The following is a 15,234-nucleotide window of genomic DNA, read 5'->3' as shown; positions in this document are numbered from 1 at the left end:
AGGAACAGAGGACATGGGTAAAGAATGAGGAACAGAGGACATGGGTAAAGAATGAGGAACAGAGTAGAGGACATGGGTAAAGAATGAGGAACAGAGGAGAGGACATGTGTAAAGAATGAGGAACAGAGGAGAGGACATGGGTAAAGAATGAGGAACAGAGAACATGGGTAAAGAATGAGGAACAGAGGACATGGGTAAAGAATGAGGAACAGAGTAGAGGACATGGGTACAGAATGATGAACAGAGGACATGGGTAAAGAATGAGGAACAGAGGACATGGGTTAAGAAAGAGGAACAGAGGACAGGGTAAAGAATGAGGAACAGAGGACATGGGTACAGAATGAGGAACAGAGTAGAGGACATGGGTAAAGAATGAGGGACAGAGTAGAGGACATGGGTAAAGAATGAGGAACAGAGGACATGGGTAAAGAATGAGGAACAGAGTAGAGGACATGGGTACAGAATGAGGAACAGAGGACATGGGTAAAGAATGAGGAACAGAGGACATGGGTAAAGAATGAGGAACAGAGGACATGGGTAAAGAATGAGGAACAGAGGAGAGGACAAGGGTAAAGAATGAGAACAGAGTAGAGGACATGGGTATAGAATGAGGTACAGAGTAGAGGACATGGGTAAAGAATGAGGAACAGAGGACATGGGTAAAGAATGAGGAACAGAGGACATGGGTAAAGAATGAGGAACAGAGGACAGGGGTAAAGAATGAGGAACAGAGGACATGGGTAAAGAATGAGGAACAGAGGACATGGGTAAAGAATGAGGAACAGAGTAGAGGACATGGGTAAAGAATGAGGAACAGAGGAGAGGACATGTGTAAAGAATGAGGAACAGAGGAGAGGACATGGGTAAAGAATGAGGAACAGAGGACATGGGTAAAGAATGAGGAACAGAGGACATGGGTAAAGAATGAGGAACAGAGTAGAGGACATGGGTAAAGAATGAGGAACAGATGAGAGGACATGTGTAAAGAATGAGGAACAGAGGAGAGGACATGGGTAAAGAATGAGGAACAGAGAACATGGGTAAAGAATGAGGAACAGAGGACATGGGTAAAGAATGAGGAACAGAGTAGAGGACATGGGTACAGAATGATGAACAGAGGACATGGGTAAAGAATGAGGAACAGAGGACATGGGTTAAGAAAGAGGAACAGAGGACAGGGTAAAGAATGAGGAACAGAGGACATGGGTACAGAATGAGGAACAGAGTAGAGGACATGGGTAAAGAATGAGGGACAGAGTAGAGGACATGGGTAAAGAATGAGGAACAGAGGACATGGGTAAAGAATGAGGAACAGAGTAGAGGACATGGGTACAGAATGAGGAACAGAGGACATGGGTAAAGAATGAGGAACAGAGGACATGGGTAAAGAATGAGGAACAGAGGACATGGGTAAAGAATGAGGAACAGAGGAGAGGACAAGGGTAAAGAATGAGAACAGAGTAGAGGACATGGGTATAGAATGAGGTACAGAGTAGAGGACATGGGTAAAGAATGAGGAACAGAGGACATGGGTAAAGAATGAGGAACAGAGGACAAGGGTACAGAATGAGGAACAGAGTAGAGGACATGGGTAAAGAATGAGGAACAGAGGACATGGGTAAAGAATGAGGCACAGAGGACATGGGTAAATAATGAGGAACAGAGGACATGGGTACAGAATGAGGAACAGAGTAGAGGACATGGGTAAAGAATGAGGGACAGAGGAGAGGACATGGGTAAAGAATGAGGAACAGAGTAGAGGACATGGGTAAAGAATGAGGGACAGAGGAGAGGACATGGGTAAAGAATGAGGAACAGAGGACATGGGTAAAGAATGAGGAACAGAGGACATGGGTACAGAATGAGGAACAAAGGACATGGGTAGAGAATGAGAGACAGAGGACATGGGTAAAGAATGAGGAACAGAGGACATGGGTAAAGAATGAGGAACAGAGGACATGGGTAAAGAATGAGGAACAGAGGACAGGGTAAAGAATGAGGAACAGAGGAGAGGACATGGGTACAGAATGAGGAACAGAGGACATGGGTAAAGAATGAGGAACAGAGGACATGTGTAAAGAATGAGGAACAGAGGACATGGGTAAAGAATGAGGAACAGAGGAGAGGACATGGGTAAAGTATGAGGAACAGAGGACATGGCTAAAGAATGAGGAACAGAGGACATGGGTAAAGAATGAGGAACAGAGGACATGGGTAAAGAATGAGGAACAGAGGACATGGGTAAAGAATGAGGAACAGAGGACATGGGTAAAGAATGAGGAACAGAGGAGAGGACATGGGTAAAGAATGAGGAACAGAGGAGAGGACATGTGTAAAGAATGAGGAACAGAGGAGAGGACATGGGTAAAGAATGAGGAACAGAGGAAATGGGTAAGGAATGAGGAACAGAGGAGAGGACATGGGTAAAGAATGAGGAACAGAGGAGAGGACATGGGTAAAGAATTAGGAACAGAGGACATGGGTAAAGAATGAGGAACAGAGGACATGGGTAAAGAATGAGGAACAGAGGACATGGGTACAGAATGAGGGACAGAGGACATGGGTAAAGAATGAGGAACAGATGAGAGGACATGGGTAAAGAATGAGGAACAGAGGAGAGGACATGGGTAAAGAATGAGGAACAGAGGAGAGGACATGGGTAAAGAATGAGGAACAGAGGACATGGGTAAAGAATGAGGAACAGAGGACATGGGTAAAGAATGAGGAACAGAGGAGAGGACATGGGTAAAGAATGAGGAACAGAGGAGAGGACATGGGTAAAGAATTAGGAACAGAGGACATGGGTAAAGAATGAGGAACAGAGGACATGGGTAAAGAATGAGGAACAGAGGACATGGGTACAGAATGAGGGACAGAGAAGAGGACATGGGTACAGAATGAGGAACAGAGGAGACGACATGGGTAAAGAATGAGGAACAGAGGACATGGGTAAAGAATGAGGAACAGAGGACATGGGTAAAGAATGAGGAACAGAGTAGAGGACATGGGTATAGAATGAGGAACAGAGGAGAGGACATGGGTAAATAATGAGGAACAGAGGAGAGGACATGGGTAAAGAATGAGGAACAGAGGACATTGGTAAAGAATGAGGAACAGAGGACATGGGTAAAGAATGAGGAAAAGAGGACATGGGTAAAGAATGAGGAACAGAGGACATGGGTAAAGAATGAGGAACAGAGGACATGGGTAAAGAATGAGGAACAGAGGAGAGGACATGGGTAAAGAATGAGGAACAGAGTAGAGGACATGGGTAAATAATGAGGAACAGAGGAGAGGACATGGGTAAAGAATGAGGAACAGAGGACATGGGTAAAGAATGAGGAACAGAGGAGAGGACATGGGTAAATAATGAGGAACAGAGGACATGAGTAAATAATGAGGAACAGAGGAGAGGACATGGGTAAAGAATGAGGAACAGAGGACATGGGTAAATAATGAGGAACAGAGGAGAGGACATGGGTAAAGAATGAGGAACAGAGGAGAGGACATGGGTAAAGAATGAGGAACAGAGTAGAGGACATGGGTAAATAATTAGGAACAGAGGAGAGGACATGGGTAAAGAATGAGGAACAGAGGAGAGGACATGGGTAAAGAATGAGGAACAGAGGACATGGGTAAAGAATGAGGAACAGAGGAGAGGACATGGGTAAATAATGAGGAACAGAGGACATGGGTAAATAATGAGGAACAGAGGAGAGGACATGGGTAAAGAATGAGGAACAGAGGACATGGGTAAATAATGAGGAACAGAGGAGAGGACATGGGTAAAGAATGAGGAACAGAGGACATGGGTAAATAATGAGGAACAGAGGACTTGGGTAAAGAATGAGGAACAGAGGACATGGGTAAAGAATGAGGAACAGAGGAGAGGACATGGGTAAATAATGAGGAACAGAGGACATGGGTAAAGAATGAGGAACAGAGGAGAGGACATGGGTAAAGAATGAGGAACAGAGGACATGGGTAAATAAGGAGGAACAGAGGAGAGGACATGGGTAAAGAATGAGGAACAGAGGAGAGGACATGTGTAAAGAATGAGGAACAGAGGAGAGGACATGGGTAAAGAATGAGGAACAGAGGAAATGGGTAAGGAATGAGGAACAGAGGAGAGGACATGGGTAAAGAATGAGGAACAGAGGAGAGGACATGGGTAAAGAATTAGGAACAGAGGACATGGGTAAAGAATGAGGAACAGAGGACATGGGTAAAGAATGAGGAACAGAGGACATGGGTACAGAATGAGGGACAGAGGACATGGGTAAAGAATGAGGAACAGATGAGAGGACATGGGTAAAGAATGAGGAACAGAGGAGAGGACATGGGTAAAGAATGAGGAACAGAGGACATGGGTAAAGAATGAGGAACAGAGGACATGGGTAAAGAATGAGGAACAGAGGACATGGGTAAAGAATGAGGAACAGAGGAGAGGACATGGGTAAAGAATGAGGAACAGAGGAGAGGACATGGGTAAAGAATTAGGAACAGAGGACATGGGTAAAGAATGAGGAACAGAGGACATGGGTAAAGAATGAGGAACAGAGGACATGGGTACAGAATGAGGGACAGAGAAGAGGACATGGGTACAGAATGAGGAACAGAGGAGACGACATGGGTAAAGAATGAGGAACAGAGGACATGGGTAAAGAATGAGGAACAGAGGACATGGGTAAAGAATGAGGAACATGGGTAAAGAATGAGGAACAGAGGAGAGGACATGGGTAAAGAATGAGGAACAGAGGAGAGGACATGGGTAAAGAATGAGGGAACATTGGTAAAGAATGAGAACAGAGGACATGGGTAAAGAATGAGGAAAAGAGGACATGGGTAAAGAATGAGGAACAGAGGACATGGGTAAAGAATGAGGAACAGAGGACATGGGTAAAGAATGAGGAACAGAGGAGAGGACATGGGTAAAGAATGAGGAACAGAGTAGAGGACATGGGTAAAGAATGAGGAACAGAGGAGAGGACATGGGTAAAGAATGAGGAACAGAGGACATGGGTAAAGAATGAGGAACAGAGGAGAGGACATGGGTAAATAATGAGGAACAGAGGACATGAGTAAATAATGAGGAACAGAGGAGAGGACATGGGTAAAGAATGAGGAACAGAGGACATGGGTAAATAATGAGGAACAGAGGAGAGGACATGGGTAAAGAATGAGGAACAGAGGAGAGGACATGGGTAAAGAATGAGGAACAGAGTAGAGGACATGGGTAAATAATTAGGAACAGAGGAGAGGACATGGGTAAAGAATGAGGAACAGAGGAGAGGACATGGGTAAAGAATGAGGAACAGAGGACATGGGTAAAGAATGAGGAACAGAGGAGAGGACATGGGTAAATAATGAGGAACAGAGGACATGGGTAAATAATGAGGAACAGAGGAGAGGACATGGGTAAAGAATGAGGAACAGAGGACATGGGTAAATAATGAGGAACAGAGGAGAGGACATGGGTAAAGAATGAGGAACAGAGGACATGGGTAAATAATGAGGAACAGAGGACTTGGGTAAAGAATGAGGAACAGAGGAAATGGGTAAGGAATGAGGAACAGAGGAGAGGACATGGGTAAAGAATGAGGAACAGAGGACATGGGTAAAGAATGAGGAACAGAGGACAAGGGTACAGAATGAGGAACAGAGTAGAGGACATGGGTAAAGAATGAGGAACAGAGGACATGGGTAAAGAATGAGGAACAGAGGACATGGGTAAAGAATGAGGCACAGAGGACATGGGTAAATAATGAGGAACAGAGGACATGGGTACAGAATGAGGAACAGAGTAGAGGACATGGGTAAAGAATGAGGGACAGAGGAGAGGACATGGGTAAAGAATGAGGAACAGAGTAGAGGACATGGGTAAAGAATGAGGGACAGAGGAGAGGACATGGGTAAAGAATGAGGAACAGAGGACATGGGTAAAGAATGAGGAACAGAGGACATGGGTACAGAATGAGGAACAAAGGACATGGGTAGAGAATGAGAGACAGAGGACATGGGTAAAGAATGAGGAACAGAGGACATGGGTAAAGAATGAGGAACAGAGGACATGGGTAAAGAATGAGGAACAGAGGACAGGGTAAAGAATGAGGAACAGAGGAGAGGACATGGGTACAGAATGAGGAACAGAGGACATGGGTAAAGAATGAGGAACAGAGGACATGTGTAAAGAATGAGGAACAGAGGACATGGGTAAAGAATGAGGAACAGAGGAGAGGACATGGGTAAAGAATGAGGAACAGAGGACATGGCTAAAGAATGAGGAACAGAGGACATGGGTAAAGAATGAGGAACAGAGGACATGGGTAAAGAATGAGGAACAGAGGACATGGGTAAAGAATGAGGAACAGAGGACATGGGTAAAGAATGAGGAACAGAGGAGAGGACATGGGTAAAGAATGAGGAACAGAGGAGAGGACATGTGTAAAGAATGAGGAACAGAGGAGAGGACATGGGTAAAGAATGAGGAACAGAGGAAATGGGTAAGGAATGAGGAACAGAGGAGAGGACATGGGTAAAGAATGAGGAACAGAGGAGAGGACATGGGTAAAGAATTAGGAACAGAGGACATGGGTAAAGAATGAGGAACAGAGGACATGGGTAAAGAATGAGGAACAGAGGACATGGGTACAGAATGAGGGACAGAGGACATGGGTAAAGAATGAGGAACAGATGAGAGGACATGGGTAAAGAATGAGGAACAGAGGAGAGGACATGGGTAAAGAATGAGGAACAGAGGAGAGGACATGGGTAAAGAATGAGGAACAGAGGACATGGGTAAAGAATGAGGAACAGAGGACATGGGTAAAGAATGAGGAACAGAGGAGAGGACATGGGTAAAGAATGAGGAACAGAGGAGAGGACATGGGTAAAGAATTAGGAACAGAGGACATGGGTAAAGAATGAGGAACAGAGGACATGGGTAAAGAATGAGGAACAGAGGACATGGGTACAGAATGAGGGACAGAGAAGAGGACATGGGTACAGAATGAGGAACAGAGGAGACGACATGGGTAAAGAATGAGGAACAGAGGACATGGGTAAAGAATGAGGAACAGAGGACATGGGTAAAGAATGAGGAACAGAGTAGAGGACATGGGTATAGAATGAGGAACAGAGGAGAGGACATGGGTAAATAATGAGGAACAGAGGAGAGGACATGGGTAAAGAATGAGGAACAGAGGACATTGGTAAAGAATGAGGAACAGAGGACATGGGTAAAGAATGAGGAAAAGAGGACATGGGTAAAGAATGAGGAACAGAGGACATGGGTAAAGAATGAGGAACAGAGGACATGGGTAAAGAATGAGGAACAGAGGAGAGGACATGGGTAAAGAATGAGGAACAGAGTAGAGGACATGGGTAAATAATGAGGAACAGAGGAGAGGACATGGGTAAAGAATGAGGAACAGAGGACATGGGTAAAGAATGAGGAACAGAGGAGAGGACATGGGTAAATAATGAGGAACAGAGGACATGAGTAAATAATGAGGAACAGAGGAGAGGACATGGGTAAAGAATGAGGAACAGAGGACATGGGTAAATAATGAGGAACAGAGGAGAGGACATGGGTAAAGAATGAGGAACAGAGGAGAGGACATGGGTAAAGAATGAGGAACAGAGTAGAGGACATGGGTAAATAATTAGGAACAGAGGAGAGGACATGGGTAAAGAATGAGGAACAGAGGAGAGGACATGGGTAAAGAATGAGGAACAGAGGACATGGGTAAAGAATGAGGAACAGAGGAGAGGACATGGGTAAATAATGAGGAACAGAGGACATGGGTAAATAATGAGGAACAGAGGAGAGGACATGGGTAAAGAATGAGGAACAGAGGACATGGGTAAATAATGAGGAACAGAGGAGAGGACATGGGTAAAGAATGAGGAACAGAGGACATGGGTAAATAATGAGGAACAGAGGACTTGGGTAAAGAATGAGGAACAGAGGACATGGGTAAAGAATGAGGAACAGAGGAGAGGACATGGGTAAATAATGAGGAACAGAGGACATGGGTAAATAATGAGGAACAGAGGAGAGGACATGGGTAAAGAATGAGGAACAGAGGACATGGGTAAATAATGAGGAACAGAGGAGAGGACATGGGTAAAGAATGAGGAACAGAGGACATGGGTAAAGAATGAGGAACAGAGGACTTGGGTAAAGAATGAGGAACAGAGTAGAGGACATGGGTACAGAATGGGGAACAGAGGAGAGGACATGGGTAAAGAATGAGGAACAGAGGACATGGGTAAAGAATGAGGAACAGAGGACATGGGTAAAGAATGAGGAACAGAGTAGAGGACATGGGTAAGTAATTAGGAACAGAGGAGAGGACATGGGTAAAGAATGAGGAACAGAGGAGAGGACATGGGTAAAGAATGAGGGACAGAGGAGAGGACATGGGTAAAGAATGAGGAACAGAGGACATGGGTAAAGAATGAGGAACAGAGGACATGGGTACAGAATGAGGAACAAAGGACATGGGTAGAGAATGAGAGACAGAGGACATGGGTAAATAATGAGGAACAGAGGAGAGGACATGGGTAAAGAATGAGGAACAGAGGACATGGGTAAAGAATGAGGAACAGAGGACATGGGTACAGAATGAGGAACAAAGGACATGGGTAGAGAATGAGAGACAGAGGACATGGGTAAAGAATGAGGAACAGAGGACATGGGTAAAGAATGAGGAACAGAGGACATGGGTAAAGAATGAGGAACAGAGGACAGGGTAAAGAATGAGGAACAGAGGAGAGGACATGGGTACAGAATGAGGAACAGAGGACATGGGTAAAGAATGAGGAACAGAGGACATGTGTAAAGAATGAGGAACAGAGGACATGGGTAAAGAATGAGGAACAGAGGAGAGGACATGGGTAAAGTATGAGGAACAGAGGAGAGGACATGGGTAAAGAATGAGGAACAGAGTAGAGGACATGGGTAAAGAATGAGGAACAGAGGAAATGGGTAAGGAATGAGGAACAGAGGAGAGGACATGGGTAAAGAATGAGGAACAGAGGAGAGGACATGGGTAAAGAATTAGGAACAGAGGACATGGGTAAAGAATGAGGAACAGAGGACATGGGTAAAGAATGAGGAACAGAGGACATGGGTACAGAATGAGGGACAGAGGACATGGGTAAAGAATGAGGAACAGATGAGAGGACATGGGTAAAGAATGAGGAACAGAGGAGAGGACATGGGTAAAGAATGAGGAACAGAGGAGAGGACATGGGTAAAGAATGAGGAACAGAGGACATGGGTAAAGAATGAGGAACAGAGGACATGGGTAAAGAATGAGGAACAGAGGAGAGGACATGGGTAAAGAATGAGGAACAGAGGAGAGGACATGGGTAAAGAATTAGGAACAGAGGACATGGGTAAAGAATGAGGAACAGAGGACATGGGTAAAGAATGAGGAACAGAGGACATGGGTACAGAATGAGGGACAGAGAAGAGGACATGGGTACAGAATGAGGAACAGAGGAGACGACATGGGTAAAGAATGAGGAACAGAGGACATGGGTAAAGAATGAGGAACAGAGGACATGGGTAAAGAATGAGGAACAGAGTAGAGGACATGGGTATAGAATGAGGAACAGAGGAGAGGACATGGGTAAATAATGAGGAACAGAGGAGAGGACATGGGTAAAGAATGAGGAACAGAGGACATTGGTAAAGAATGAGGAACAGAGGACATGGGTAAAGAATGAGGAAAAGAGGACATGGGTAAAGAATGAGGAACAGAGGACATGGGTAAAGAATGAGGAACAGAGGACATGGGTAAAGAATGAGGAAGAATGAGGGAGAGGACATGGGTAAAGAATGAGGAACAGAGTAGAGGACATGGGTAAATAATGAGGAACAGAGGAGAGGACATGGGTAAAGAATGAGGAACAGAGGACATGGGTAAAGAATGAGGAACAGAGGAGAGGACATGGGTAAAGAATGAGGAACAGAGGACATGGGTAAATAATGAGGAACAGAGGAGAGGACATGGGTAAAGAATGAGGAACAGAGGACATGGGTAAAGAATGAGGAACAGAGGACATGGGTAAAGAATGAGGAACAGAGAGAGGACATGGGTAAAGAATGAGGACAGAGGAGAGGACATGGGTAAAGAATGAGGAAGGAGAGGACATGGGTAAAGAATGAGGACAGAGGAGAGGACATGGGTAAAGAATGAGGAACAGAGGACATGGGTAAAGAATGAAGAGGACATGGGTAAAGAATGAGGAACAAAGGACATGGGTAAAGAATGAGGAACAGAGGACATGGGTAAATAATGAGGAACAGAGGAGAGGACATGGGTAAAGAATGAGGAACAGAGGACATGGGTAAAGAATGAGGAACAGAGGACTTGGGTAAAGAATGAGGAACAGAGGACATGGGTAAAGAATGAGAACAGAGGACATGGGTAAAGAATGAGGAACAGAGGACATGGGTAAAGAATGAGGAACAGAGGACATGGGTAAAGAATGAGGAACATGGGTAAAGAATGAGGAACAGAGGAGAGGACATGGGTAAAGAATGAGGAACAGAGGACATGGGTAAAGAATGAGGAACAGAGGACATGGGTAAAGAATGAGGAACAGAGGACATGGGTAAAGAATGAGGAACAGAGGAGAGGACATGGGTAAAGAATGAGGAACAGAGGAGAGGACATGGGTAAAGAATGAGGAACAGAGGACATGGGTAAAGAATGAGGAACAGAGGACATGGGTAAGAATGAGGAACAGAGGAGAGGACATGGGTAAAGAATGAGGAACAGAGGAGAGGACATGGGTAAAGAATGAGGAACAGAGGACATGGGTAAAGAATGAGGAACAGAGGACATGGGTAAAGAATGAGGAACAGAGGACATGGGTAAAGAAGAGGACAGAGGACATGGGTAAAGAATGAGGAACAGAGGAGAGGACATGGGTAAAGAATGAGGAACAGAGGAGAGGACATGGGTAAAGAATGAGGAACAGAGGAGAGGACATGGGTAAAGAATGAGGAACAGAGGACATGGGTAAAGAATGAGGAACAGAGGACATGGGTAAAGAATGAGGAACAGAGGAGAGGACATGGGTAAAGAATGAGGAACAGAGGAGAGGACATGGGTAAAGAATGAGGAACAGAGGACATGGGAGAATGAGGAACAGAGGACATGGGTAAAGAATGAGGAACAGAGGACATGGGTACAGAATGAGGACAGAGAAGAGGACATGGGTAAAGAATGAGGAACAGAGAGAACATGGGTAAAGAATGAGGAACAGAGGACATGGGTAAAGAATGAGGAACAGAGGACATGGGTAAAGAATGAGGAACAGAGGACATGGGTAAAGAATGAGGAACAGAGGAGAGGACATGGGTAAATAATGAGGAACAGAGGAGAGGACATGGGTAAAGAATGAGGAACAGAGGACATGGGTAAAGAATGAGGAACAGAGGACAGAGGACATGGGTAAAGAATGAGGAACAGAGGACATGGGTAAAGAATGAGGAACAGAGGACATGGGTAAAGAATGAGGAACAGATGAGAGGACATGGGTAAAGAATGAGGAACAGAGTAGAGGACATGGGTAAAGAATGAGGAACAGAGGAGAGGACATGGGAGAATGAGGAACAGAGGACATGGGTAAAGAATGAGGAACAGAGGACATGGGTAAAGAATGAGGAACAGAGAGAGGACATGGGTAAATAATGAGGAACAGAGGAGAGGACATGGGTAAAGAATGAGGAACAGAGGACATGGGTAAAGAATGAGGAACAGAGGAGAGGACATGGGTAAAGAATGAGGAACAGAGGACATGGGTAAAGAATGAGGAACAGAGGACATGGGTAAAGAATGAGGAACAGATGGGTAAAGAAGAGGACATGGGAAGAATGTAAAGAATGAGGAACAGAGGACATGGGTAAATGGGAACAAGAATGAGGAACAGAGGACATGGGTAAATAATGAGGAACAGAGGAGAGGACATGGGTAAAGAATGAGGAACAGAGGACATGGGTAAAGAATGAGGAACAGAGGAGAGGACATGGGTAAAGAATGAGGAACAGGGACAGGACATGGGTAAATAATGAGGAACATGGGAGGACATGGGTAAAGAATGAGGAACAGAGGACATGGGTAAATAATGAGGAACAGAGGAGGACATGGGTAAAGAATGAGGAACAGAGGACATGGGTAAAGAATGAGGAACAGAGGACATGGGTAAAGAATGAGGAACAGAGTAGAGGACATGGGTAAAGAATGAGGAACAGAGGAGAGGACATGGGTAAAGAATGAGGAACAGAGGACATGGGTAAAGAATGAGGAACAGAGGACATGGGTAAAGAATGAGGAACAGAGGACATGGGTAAATAATGAGGAACAGAGGAGAGGACATGGGTAAAGAATGAGGAACAGAGGAGAGGACATGGGTAAAGAATGAGGAACAGAGGAGAGGACATGGGTAAAGAATGAGGAACAGAGGACATGGGTAAAGAATGAGGAACAGAGGACATGGGTAAAGAATGAGGAACAAAGGACATGGGTAGAGAATGAGAGACAGAGGACATGGGTAAATAATGAGGAACAGAGGAGAGGACATGGGTAAAGAATGAGGAACAGAGGAGAGGACATGGGTAAAGAATGAGGAACAGAGTAGAGGACATGGGTAAAGAATGAGGAACAGAGGAGAGGACATGGGTAAAGAATGAGGAACAGAGGACATGGGTAAAGAATGAGGAGAGGACATGGGTAAAGAATGAGGAACAGAGGACATGGGTAAAGAATGAGGAACAGAGGACATGGGTAAAGAATGAGGAACAGAGGACATGGGTAAAGAATGAGGAACAGAGGACATGGTAAAGAATGAGGAACAGAGGACATGGGTAAAGAATGAGGAACAGAGGAGAGGACATGGGTAAAGAATGAGGAACAGAGGACATGGGTAAAGAATGAGGAACAGAGGGAGGACATGGGTAAAGAATGAGGAACAGAGGACATGGGTAAAGAATGAGGAACAGAGGAGAGGACATGGGTAAAGAATGAGGAACAGAGGACATGGGTAAAGAATGAGGAACAGAGGACATGGGTAAAGAATGAGGAGAGGACATGGGTAAAGAATGAGGAACAGAGGACATGGGTAAAGAATGAGGAACAGAGAGGACATGGGTAAAGAATGAGGAACAGAGGAGAGGACATGGGTAAAGAATGAGGAACAGAGGACATGGGTAAAGAATGAGGAACAGAGGAGAGGACATGGGTAAAGAATGAGGAACAGAGGACATGGGTAAAGAATGAGGAACAGAGGACATGGGTAAAGAATGAGGAACAGAGGACATGGGTAAAGAATGAGGAACAGAGGACATGGGTAAAGAATGAGGAACAGAGGACATGGGTAAAGAATGAGGAACAGAGGAGAGGACATGGGTAAAGAATGAGGAACAGAGGACATGGGTAAAGAATGAGGAACAGAGGACTTGGGTAAAGAATGAGGAACAGACAGAGGACATGGGTAAAGAATGAGGAACAGAGGAGAGGACATGGGTAAAGAATGAGGAACAGAGGAGAGGACATGGGTAAAGAATGAGGAACAGAGGACATGGGTAAAGAATGAGGAACAGAGGACATGGGTAAAGAATGAGGAACAGAGGAGAGGACATGGGTAAAGAATGAGGAATGGGTAAAGAATGAGGAACAGAGGACATGGGTAAAGAATGAGGAACAGAGGACATGGGTAAAGAATGAGGAACAGAGGAGAGGACATGGGTAAAGAATGAGGAACAGAGGACATGGGTAAAGAATGAGGAACAGAGGACATGGGTAAAGAATGAGGAACAGGAGAGGACATGGGTAAAGAATGAGGAACAGAGGACATGGGTAAAGAATGAGGAACAGAGGACTTGGGTAAAGAATGAGGAACAGAGGAGAGGACATGGGTAAAGAATGAGGAACAGAGGACATGGGTAAAGAATGAGGAACAGAGGACATGGGTAAAGAATGAGGAACAGAGGACATGGGTAAAGAATGAGGGACAACAGAGGACATGGGTAAAGAATGAGGAACAGAGGAGAGGACATGGGTAAAGAATGAGGAACAGAGGACATGGGTAAAGAGGAACAGAGGACATGGGTAAAGAATGAGGAACAGGACATGGGTAGAGGACACAGAGGACATGGGTAAAGAATGAGGAACAGAGGACATGGGTAAAGAATGAGGAACAGAGGACTTGGGTAAAGAATGAGGAACAGAGGACTTGGGTAAAGAATGAGGAACAGAGGAGAGGACATGGGTAAAGAATGAGGAACAGAGGACATGGGTAAAGAATGAGGAACAGAGGACTTGGGTAAAGAATGAGGAACAGGGGACATGGGTAAAGAATGAGGAACAGAGGACATGGGTAAAGAATGAGGAACAGAGGACATGGGTAAAGAATGAGGAACAGAGGACATGGGTAAAGAATGAGGAACAGAGGACATGGGTAAAGAATGAGGAACAGAGGACATGGGTAAAGAATGAGGAACAGAGGACATGGGTAAAGAATGAGGAACAGAGGAGAGGACATGGGTAAAGAATGAGGAACAGATGAGAGGACATGGGTAAAGAATGAGGAACAGAGGAGAGGACATGGGTAAAGAATGAGGAACAGAGGAGAGGACATGGGTAAAGAATGAGGAACAGAGGACATGGGTAAAGAATGAGGAACAGAGGACATGGGTAAAGAATGAGGAACAGAGGACATGGGTAAAGAATGAGGAACAGAGAGAGGACATGGGTAAAGAATGAGGAACAGAGGAGGACATGGGTAAAGAATGAGGAACAGAGGACATGGGTAAAGAATGAGGAACAGAGGACATGGGTAAGAATGAACAGAGAAAGAGGACATGGGTAAAGAATGAGGAACAGAGAGGACATGGGTAAAGAATGAGGAACAGAGGACATGGGTAAAGAATGAGGAACAGAGGACATGGGTAAAGAATGAGGAACAGAGGAGAGGACATGGGTAAAGAATGAGGAACAGAGGAGAGGACATGGGTAAATAATGAGGAACAGAGGAGAGGACATGGGTAAAGAATGAGGAACAGAGGACATGGGTAAAGAATGAGGAACAGAGGAGAGGACATGGGTAAATAATGAGGAACAGAGGACATGGGTAAATAATGAGGAACAGAGGAGAGGACATGGGTAAAGAATGAGGAACAGAGGACATGGGTAAATAATGAGGAACAGAGGAGAG

The sequence above is a fragment of the Oncorhynchus gorbuscha genome, linkage group LG13 (genome assembly GCF_021184085.1).
Source record: "Oncorhynchus gorbuscha isolate QuinsamMale2020 ecotype Even-year linkage group LG13, OgorEven_v1.0, whole genome shotgun sequence".
In the NCBI taxonomy this organism is placed as follows: Eukaryota; Metazoa; Chordata; class Actinopteri; order Salmoniformes; family Salmonidae; genus Oncorhynchus; species Oncorhynchus gorbuscha.
The sequence above is the reverse complement of the archived record's forward strand: the minus strand, read 5'-3'. Positions refer to the sequence as shown.